The sequence below is a fragment of the Eretmochelys imbricata genome, chromosome 1 (genome assembly GCF_965152235.1).
Source record: "Eretmochelys imbricata isolate rEreImb1 chromosome 1, rEreImb1.hap1, whole genome shotgun sequence".
Taxonomy (NCBI): Eukaryota; Metazoa; Chordata; order Testudines; family Cheloniidae; genus Eretmochelys; species Eretmochelys imbricata.
In genome coordinates, this window is record NC_135572.1 from 301,763,257 (window position 1) to 301,773,457 (window position 10,201).

The following is a 10,201-nucleotide window of genomic DNA, read 5'->3' on the forward strand; positions in this document are numbered from 1 at the left end:
TGAAACATTAGAACCTCACCACAATTAAATGTAAGGCCAAATTAAATCCCCAGTTCTGTGGGGGATCATCTCAATAACATCTCCCACTAATTTTGTTCCAAATCGCTGCTAACCCTCTCAGTCTCTTAATCTAATTAGAAGCGTGGTGGATGGTAACCATGACCGTGCGTGCCTCCTGCCTAGCAACTTACCAATAATTCCTTAAATAGTAATGCTGAGTTAACATTTTACAACAATCAAATTCATTTCAATAAATACAGGCATATTCTCTCTATTGTAAACATACATCTTGTACCTGCAAGGTATTTGTGCTACATTCATATTCAATCCCAAATTCTTCTAAGCAGGTTCCTAATTTCCAATGTTGTGTATCCCACTCATACCATCTCAAATCATGTTCTTTACATGTCAGTAACCTACATCTGCATTTGCATGCATGTCAGAGCTAAGGAAACATTACTGTGGAGGGCACCAACAGCTTGCAAGAGGTGGTCCTTTTCTTGGGATTGCGCCCATTTCTCTAAAACCTGTGTCACCCATCCTGTATGCAGCTTAGCTGATCTAAAAATACCCTCGGGGCATTGCTAAATCTTTTAGGTATTGAGCCATTGCATTCATATTATTCACAACCACCTCCTCATTCATACTGTTTCATTGTCTACTGTACATCCACACACCATAATTCACCTTACTGTTTACCTTCGTCTCTATATGCGTCTTCCCATTGATTTCAACCAGACATGCTCCAATCAAATCAATTCAGGTGGTTACAGAATTCACACTTCTATACCTTTTAATCATTTTACCAAAACACCATTTAACCATGCTATTATCCAGACATCCTTTATCCCTTTTATAAATTTCCTGAGGACCTAGGGCCTCCCAAGTGCAAGGCAAAAGAGCTTCCCATTCCCCTCCTGGTATCCTTATCTGTAATCTTGCCTCCCCCCAAACTTTTCTACCCAATGTTTGGCTATAAAAGGGAGTGTTTCAGCCTAAAATGAATTGTCTCTTCCCCTGATGATGTCCAGTTGGGGATATCAACTCATAAATGAACACAACGGGGTTTACAGGTGGAAAAAAACTAAAATTTAAACTAACATTTGTCACCAATTTACAGTCCCAAAGCAGTATTGCTTTTTTTTTTTTTTCTGTCCTCCAAAGCAGATAGCCCTTCATTATGGATCTGGAGAGGAGTCATGGGTGGGATCACTTCTGTCCCACTGACATCTGACCACTTCCAGGAGGCATTGACAGCACTGCTTGAGACTTTTCTGGTCACCGGGGTGACATCAATTTCCACTGCATCATTCACTTTGCACGGCACGGTCATCCACAGGAAGTTTTCCTATGCTGCGGGCACACCATGTTCTGGATTCATACCAATCAAGGCGTAGCCCTGCGATCCAAATGCCAGCCAAAACAGCACACAGGAATGCATCATCTCCAAGGTCTTCCAGCATCCACATAATTAATATTCTAAAACAAAGCAAAACAAAACGTCTGCCCTCCCTCTATAGAGAGAGGTATACATTTAAACAGAACTTAAACAGTTAACTAACTTATTAACCTGGACTTAGGCCATTTGGGCCTAAGTCCCTCTTTCGCCTTGCTCTTTTCCCTTGGGAGGGGCTCTAACTCTTAACTGTACTCTGAGCACCTGCTTGGGGCTCAGCAAATTCATCAGCTCTAATTTGCTTAAGGCTTGCTGGGGCTAAAGATATGACCATTACTAATCTTGCCAGTACTCACATATATAACTGAGGAGTAGGCAGTTTTCAGTAACAAAGGGCACAATCCCGCCAGATATTCCCAGTGCTGCAAAACCCAAACTAGTGCCAAAACTTCCTTTTTCACAGGGAGTAAACCCCCTCTCTGTTTCATTTATAATTTCGGAGGCTTAAACCACAGGACCAAGGCCTGTTCCATGGTTCTGATTTAGCACCGCTCCCAATCTCCTTTCTGTAGTTGCCAGCAGTAGCACAAATGGTGGTCACACCTGGGTACTAAAGCTGGAGCCTAAACTAAGGTCTGCTTTAACTTGATCATGGCTTCCTGCTGCAGAGGGCCCCAGTTCAATTCCACCCCCTCTTTAACAATTCATGCAGTGGGGCTGTCATCTTTAAAAATCCTTGGGAGAAATTAACCATTCCCAGAAAGCTGTAACATCTGTGGGAGCTGGTAATTTAGGAACCAGCACCACTCTGTTGATCAGGAGAATGCCCTTTCTGGACCAAAATCACTCCAAAATAATTTACCTGCTGGGAACACAACTGGGCTTTCTTTGGGCTTACTTTAAACCCAGTTTTCTGAATCTTTTGTAATACCCTATCCAAAACTTCCAAACTCTCACCTCTGGTCTAAATACAAATTAGGATGTTATCCATATAAAAAAATCACAGTCACTTTCATGCATCCCATCCCACATCTTGATTACAGGTGGACGCTGGCAAAACACAACTGCTTCATTTGAAAGGTAAAGCAAATTTGTAATAGCTGTCCTGATGTAAAGGGATAGCAAAGAAAGCATTGGCCAAATCAAAAACTGAAAACCACTGTGCCCCCTGCCCGCCCTCCTCCCCCCAGTGGAGGCCATCACCACCTAATACTTAGCCACTGTGGGGGCCATCAGTGGTATCACCTGATCAAGGGGGTGAAAATTAACTATCAGCCTCCAGGTTTTGCCATCACTTTTTAGGACTGGCCAGAGAGCAGCATTATTGGGTCTTGACTAAAACCCCTTGGCTTAAAAGCCTATCAGTTGTTTCTTTCAGACTGGCTTCTGCCTCCTTCGGATACTCATACTGCTTCTGGGGTGGGGGGTCAGGGCCAGTAATAAATGAAGGGGGGGGGGGATAGCTCCCTTTTATGAACACCCAGTTGTTCTCTATTTGCTTTACCTGTAAAGGGTTAAAAAGTGTCCCTACATAGGTAAAAGGAAGGGAGTGGGCACCTAACCAAAAAAGCCAATGGGAAGGCTAAAACTTTTAAAAATTGGGTAAAAACTTCCCCTTTGTCTTTCAGTGCTCTCGGGGAGAGAGGGAACAGGGCAGAACTATACTGTAGAAAGCTTGGGCCAGGTATGAAAAATCATCAAATCATACCTAAAAAGGACTCATTTAAAACCCCAAATATGTAAGTAAATCAGGAAATGTCTAGAAAAACACTATTAGGTTTATTTCTTTTATTTCTTTATGGCTTGTAAATTCCTCTGTGATAACCCCAAATGTTTTTGCTTGTAACCTTTAAACTGAACCTCAAAAAAGTTATTTTAATGCTTAATCCTTGTAAGTGGTTCTTTTTAAAATATAGTAATGGTCTAAGTTTTCTAATGTATTTTCTTTCATTTTGTTTTAATAAAATTTACCTTTTTTAAAAAACAATTAAATTTTTTGTGTCCTAAAAGATTTATGCACATGTTGTTTAATTAGCTGGTGGCAACATCTGATTTCCTTTGTTTTTCTTTCTCAGCTCTTCCCTGGAGGGGGGGTGAAAGGGCTTGAGGGTACCCCACAGGAAGAAATTCCCAAGTGCGTCTTCCTGGGTTCTCAAAGGGGTTTTTGCACTTGGGTGGTGGCAGCATCTACCCATCCAAGGTTTAAAAAAAAAAAAAAATAAGCTGTAGCCTTGGAAGTTGAATACAAGCCTGGAGTGTCCAGTATTCATTTTTAAAATCCTTGTGGGGCCCCACCTTCTGCACTCAAAGTGCCAGAGTGGGGACTCAGCCTTAACCAGGCCTGTAACTAGGATTTCTGCCTCAATTTTATCACATTCTATTTTATTCTTGGCCCACACCTCGTGGTGTTTCTCTGAAATTGCAAAAGTTTCTGGAGTACACATGGGCCACTCCAATTCTTCAGATGCCTTAAGGGCTGCTATCTGGTAGCTTGCTAAAATCTCCACTGGTTCCTAGGATATGCCAGGAGGCATTTCCCATAGAACCCTGTTAGCAAAATCCGCTAACACTCTGAATTCTCTTAAAACATCATTTCCCAAAATTCCCTCTCCTCCCAAATTTATTAAGCCAAATTGCTCTTTATTTCTCCTCTTCCACACCTAATACAAAATATTTCTGCAAAAGGGAACACTTTGTTTTATTTGTTTTGGCCAGAGGGCCAAACAGGTTCTTACTCTCGATGCTCATCAAGGAGTAAGTGGCACCTGTATCTAAAACAAATTCTGTCTGAATGTCCTTCCTTCAAACATAAACCCCGAATCTCCCCCACCCATCAGTGTCCAAATGTGCCACTGCTGGGGGAGTTGGGGGCAATAGGTAAATATCTGGGATATAAAGTTCTAAACCTAACATCTGGAATGGTATTGAGTAATTAACAGCAGGTTCGCAGTGCCCAGTTGCTCACCGACTGGGGAGAAAGGGTGTCAGGAAAAACCTCTCTCAAGTTGGCTTTCAAGGACTGCTCCAAAGCATACTGTAGCTAATCTTTTATAACTAACTTCTACAAAACAAGTCATAATACTCCCTACTATATCATCACTTTTCTAACTTTCAGTAAACCTTTAATATCAAAGGCCTCTAGACTGAAGGTTTTCCAACCACCAAGATTTTCAGTCTGAGTTGTTTACTTGCCTGTCCCCTCCTCCCATTCTGATTAGCAGAAACTGCAACTAGATATGACCTTGCTTCTGAAAGCCTATCTCCAAATTAACCCTTAACTACCTGGTGTTCTATTTCATTACTTCAGGATGGCTGAATGCACATAATGTGCTTGCAATTAGCTCGATCACATTCTGGGGTATGCACACCCTTCAAATCCAGGGCAACAATGCACTTTTCTGAATGATGCACTTTGTCATTTCATATGCTGTTATTAACTGTATCAACCTCAAGCAAGCCAGGTTGCAGGAGACACTTTTCTTTTCTTAGAAGCTACTGTTCTGGAAGCGGACTTTGAGGAACAGCTCTACAGCAGAGATAGTGTTAATGCGGTGGTGGTGGTGTGGCTTCTAAACACCCTCTCCCTCATTCCAGTCTTGCTGTTTACTGGTGCCCCGCAAGTCTTGAAGGATAGCGGTTAGGGCACCAGTAGTAGAAATCACAAGCTCCACTCGATCATTTGCAATAGCATTTTTAAGCCTTTCACCATAACTGTGGTAGATGCAAATAAAGGTTGATTCTCCACCACAGCTTCTGTGTTGTTTCAGTGCCCTTATAGTTGGTAGACAACCAAGTGAATCTAGCGTTTAGCAATGGTAAAGGGGGTTTACTTTCTGTGGTACAGATGGAATTAGATACGATTTGGACAAGACTATGTTAGCAGATGCATAGCCAAATGAAACAAACATGCCTACTTGTCTGGTTAAATTTCAGCCAGTTTGTAACTGGTTATAGAGGAAAAGTGCATTACCAAACTACCTTACTGTTTCTTTTCATTTCAGCACCATTATATCTTTATTGCTTTCTAAAAGCAAGAAAGAGTAAGGCTTATTCTTCTAATACAAATTATTGGGAGATAAATTATAGGCCAGTGGTTCTCAACCAGGGGTACACATACCCCCTGTGCGCAGAGGTCTTCCAGGGGGTAAATCAATTCATCTAGATATTTGCCTAATTTTACAACAGGCTACATAAAAAGCACTAGTGAAGTCAGTATAAACTAAAATTTCATACAGACAATGATTTGTTTATACTGCTGTATATACTATACACTAAAATGCAAGTACAATATTTATTTTCTAATTGATTTAATTTATAATTATATGGTAAAAATAAGAAAGTGCAATTTTTCAGTAATAGCGTGCTGTGACACTTGTGTATTTTTATGTCTGATTTTGTAAGCAAGTAGTTTTTAAGGGAGGAGAAACTTGGGGGTACGCAAGACAAATCAGACTCCTGAAAGGGATACAGTAGTCTAGAAAGGTTGAGCCGCCACTACAGGCAGAGTAATAATTCAAAGAGCTGCAGGTTTAGTTTCTTCCAGGAGATGGCAGTATTTTTCCTTCTTCTGAATTACAGCTTCTCTCTCTCTCTCTCCCTCTCCCCCCCCCCCCAATTAAGATCTTGATGTACCGTGGGGAAACTTGTTATGCCTCCTGGTACTGCAGTAAAATTCACCATACAGTAACAAATTCATTTGCATTAAGTACAAATTTTAAATTTGAAACAATGGACCAGATCCTTCACCATGACAAAATAGTAAACTTGGATAATTGGTGGGGTGAGAGGTAGCACAACGCAGAGAGGTGAATAACGGGGTTTCCCAAGGATCTGTACCATTCAACATAGTCATAAATGATCTGGACAAGGGGCTGAATAGTGAGGAAGCAAAATTTACAGACAATACAAAATTACTCCAAATAGTCAAGTCCAAAGCTGATTATGAAGAATTACAGCGGGCTCTCACTAAAGTGGATGACTAGGCAACAAAATGGCAGATTAAAGTCAATGTTGAGAAGTGAAAAGTATAGCACATTGGAAAAAATAATTCCAATTATTCATACAAAATGATGGAGTCTAAATTAGCTGTTACCAAATGAAAAGAGAAATAGAAAGAGATCTTGGTGTCATTGTGGATTGTTCACTGTAAACATGCTCTCAGTGTTCCATGGCCCACACTTGGAATATTGCATGCAGTTCTGGTCACCCCACCTCAAAAAAATATATTAGAATTTGAAAAGAGCAACAAAAATTATTAATGGAACAGCTTCCATAGGAGGAATGATTAAAAAGACTGGGACTATTCAATTGAGGAAAAAAATTAGGGAGGATATGAAAGACTATAAAATAATGAATGGTGTGGAGAAAGTGAATAGGGAAGTGGTATTTGGCCCTTCACATAACACAGGAACTAGCAGTCACCTGATCACATTAATAAGCAGCAGGTTTAAAACGAACAAAAGGAAGTACTTCACACAACACGCAGTCACCGTGTTACCAGTGGATGTTACGAAGGCCAAAAGTATAACTGGGGTCAAAAAGAATTAGATAAGTTCATGGTGGATAGGTGCACCAATGGCTATTAGCCAAGCTGGTCAAGGATGCTACTGGGTGTCCCTAACCCTCTGATTGCCAGAAGCTGGATGACAGAGGGATGGATCATTCATAATTTCCCTGTTCTGTTCACTTCCTCGGAAGCATCTGGCACCAGCCATTGTCAAAACAGGATACGAGGCTAGATGGACCATTGATCTGACCTAGTATGGCCTTTCTTATGTTCTTATAAAGATAATTTTTGCATGACCATCATCCTGGGGCTGCTCTATGCAGAATGGTCCCCAGGCATAAGATAGAGGAACTTGAATGCAGCTCTAATTTGCACCACCGGTAATATCCCTAAGAGGCTAAAATAGCAGAATTTGGTGTATTGTAGGGATATTCCACCTATTCCCGTTTCTTCCATCCACACATGCTGGCAACAGCGAAGGGGTGCTGCATAGGAGCTTCTGTGCCACTTCTGCTCCACCAGAATCTCCTCCTTATGTTGGGTTGATCAGCTAGTTTCATAGCCAGAATGCCCCAGCAGTGTGGCACAGAACACCTTCAACCACACCAGGGGAGCTAGCCTACAAAATTCATTTTTTCCATTTAGTAAATATCATTAAAGTGCCTTTCTGTCCTAGGAAGGGCCTCTATTAGAAGGGCATTGTGGGGCTCCATCTGATGAAGTGAGCTGTAGCTCACGAAAGCTCATGCTCAAATAAACTGGTTAGTCTCTAAGGTGCCACAAGTACTCCTTTTCTTTTTGCGAATACAGACTAACACGGCTGTTACTCTGAAACATATTCGTTGTGTGATTCCCATGCTAACCTTGCTCCATTTGTAAGTAGTATGTGTTATATGTCCTGCTTCTTCCTCCACTCCACTCCCCTCCTTCCCTGAGATCTGACAGTCAAGCTGGATTCTGTTTAACTCAGTTCATCACCAAGTTTAGAAATTCTGCAGGCCAAATTATGCCCCCATCTACACCTATGCAACTCCACTGTCTTTAGATTATGCCTTCAGTAATGCCTTCCTAACCTCAATATCTTTCCGTTCCAAGGTTTACACAAATGCCTCTGAGAGCAAAATTTGACCTGCAGAATCATTTTTTGCTGTTGATGATCCAGGAGACAGAGAACCCACTCTGACTCCTCTTCTCCAAGAGTTGATGTTTGATACTGCAGGACAAATTTAACCTCAATGTAAGCAGGTGTCATTCTGCTGAAGACAATGGAGTTGCACCAGGGATGAATTTGGCCTTATGTCTAGTACTTAGTTGCTGCTTAGGCCTATGGAAATGAAGGTCTTAGAATTCAGGGATAAATTTAATTATACTTTTCGTTTTCTTCTCGCCCCTAATCATTCGTTTCAACTTGATTGCAGTAGTGAATTGCTCTTTTTTCTCCTTTTCTTTATTATTCTCCCTTGCTTCCTCACAGTATTTCTCATGCAATCATTTGCACCAGATCTCTCTTGTCATTTCTGTCACCTTGAGTTGGACCCCTCCTTTGATTTTCTCTCTCATTGTGCCCTTTCTACCTTCTGTCAAGTTCAAAACACTTTTTCTTTTCCAGTGTATTCCCTCTACTCTAACCAATACTGTGGAGCTGAGCCTCTAAAAGTGTAATTTGAAGGCTCTTCTTTGTTTTTCTAAAGGTATTTTCTCAAGGCTTTTTTATGTTTTCTAAAAGCAGCTTTCAAGGACTGTCTTTAAGGCTCCAGTTTACAGCTATCTTTATTTTCCTCAAGCAGCTTGATTTAGAAACAGAAGCAAACAAACGTATCTGCTGGGGGATTCTTTTTCTTGCCTGCTGTTAAGATGGTTGCCAAATTCCCTAGTGGATGGATACCCTCATGGGAATCTATTCCTTTCCAAACAGTAGCATCAAGCAATGATTCCTTTCCAGCCATCTTCAGTTTTCAGGCCTTCTCTTGCCACTTACACCAGTAGTTTAGTTAATGGTGTTTATCTGAATTAGATTAAAAAGTGAAAAGAAAAGGAGTACTTGTGGCACCTTAGAGACTAACCAATTTATTTGAGCATGAGCTTTCGTGAGCTACAGCTCACTTCATCAGATGCATACCGTGGAAACTGCAGCAGACTTTATATATACACAGAGAATATGAAACAATACCTCCTCCCACCCCACTGTCCTGCTGGTAATAGCTTATCTAAAGTAATCTTCAGGTTAGGCCATTTCCAGCACAAATCCAGGTTTTCTCACCCTCCACCCCCCCACACAAATTCACTCTCCTGCTGGTGATAGCCCATCCAAAGTGACAACTCTTTACACAATGTGCATGATAATGAAGTTAGGCCATTTCCTGCACAAATCCAGGTTCAAGATTACTTTAGATAAGCTATTACCAGCAGGACAGTGGGGTGGGAGGAGGTATTGTTTCATATTCTCTGTGTATATATAAAGTCTGCTGCAGTTTCCACGGTATGCATCTGATGAAGTGAGCTGTAGCTCACGAAAGCTCATGCTCAAATAAATTGGTTAGTCTCTAAGGTGCCACAAGTACTCCTTTTCTTTTTGCGAATACAGACTAACACGGCTGTTACTCTGAAACCTGTCATTAAAAAGTGAGTCTGATTCCCTACTGCTTATACCAATGAAACACCACTGAAGTTGCCATAACAGAGCAAGGAATCTGGCCCAAATACTGGTAAATTGACAAACACCCAACTAAGGCAAAGCCTCACCGATTTGTACTAATGTCTGGAAGTCTCATTACACGTCATTGTGGTTTGTAAATGGTCAAATAAGGGCCCATCTTGCAAACGGAGCCACATGAGGTCTGTTCACATGGCTCTGATCAGGACTGAAGTGAACAAACACACACAAATACATCAGACTGCATGCCAGAAATGCTCTTTCTTATTTGTATTACATTAGGGCCCATTTGTCCTAGGCATTGTTCAGACAGATAGTAAAAGACGGTCCCTGCCCTAAAGAGTTTAAAGTCTAAATAAGTAAGACTGACAAAGAGCAGGAGAGTAAACAGAGCCACACTGACTTACCCAGGTCATACAGCAGCTCAGTGGCAGAGAGGGCAATAGACATCTTCTGAGTCTCAGGCTGGGTCCTATCTACTGGATCACCCTGACTATTTATTTTTACAAGTGAAATTTAATGTATTAACTAATAAATGCATGGCCACCTATTTTGGATCCATGGTAGAAAGGGAGGATACAATGGAAGCTAGAATCAACATTTAAAACTGGAACTGTCACATAAAAGTATTTAGCTTCCTTAGATC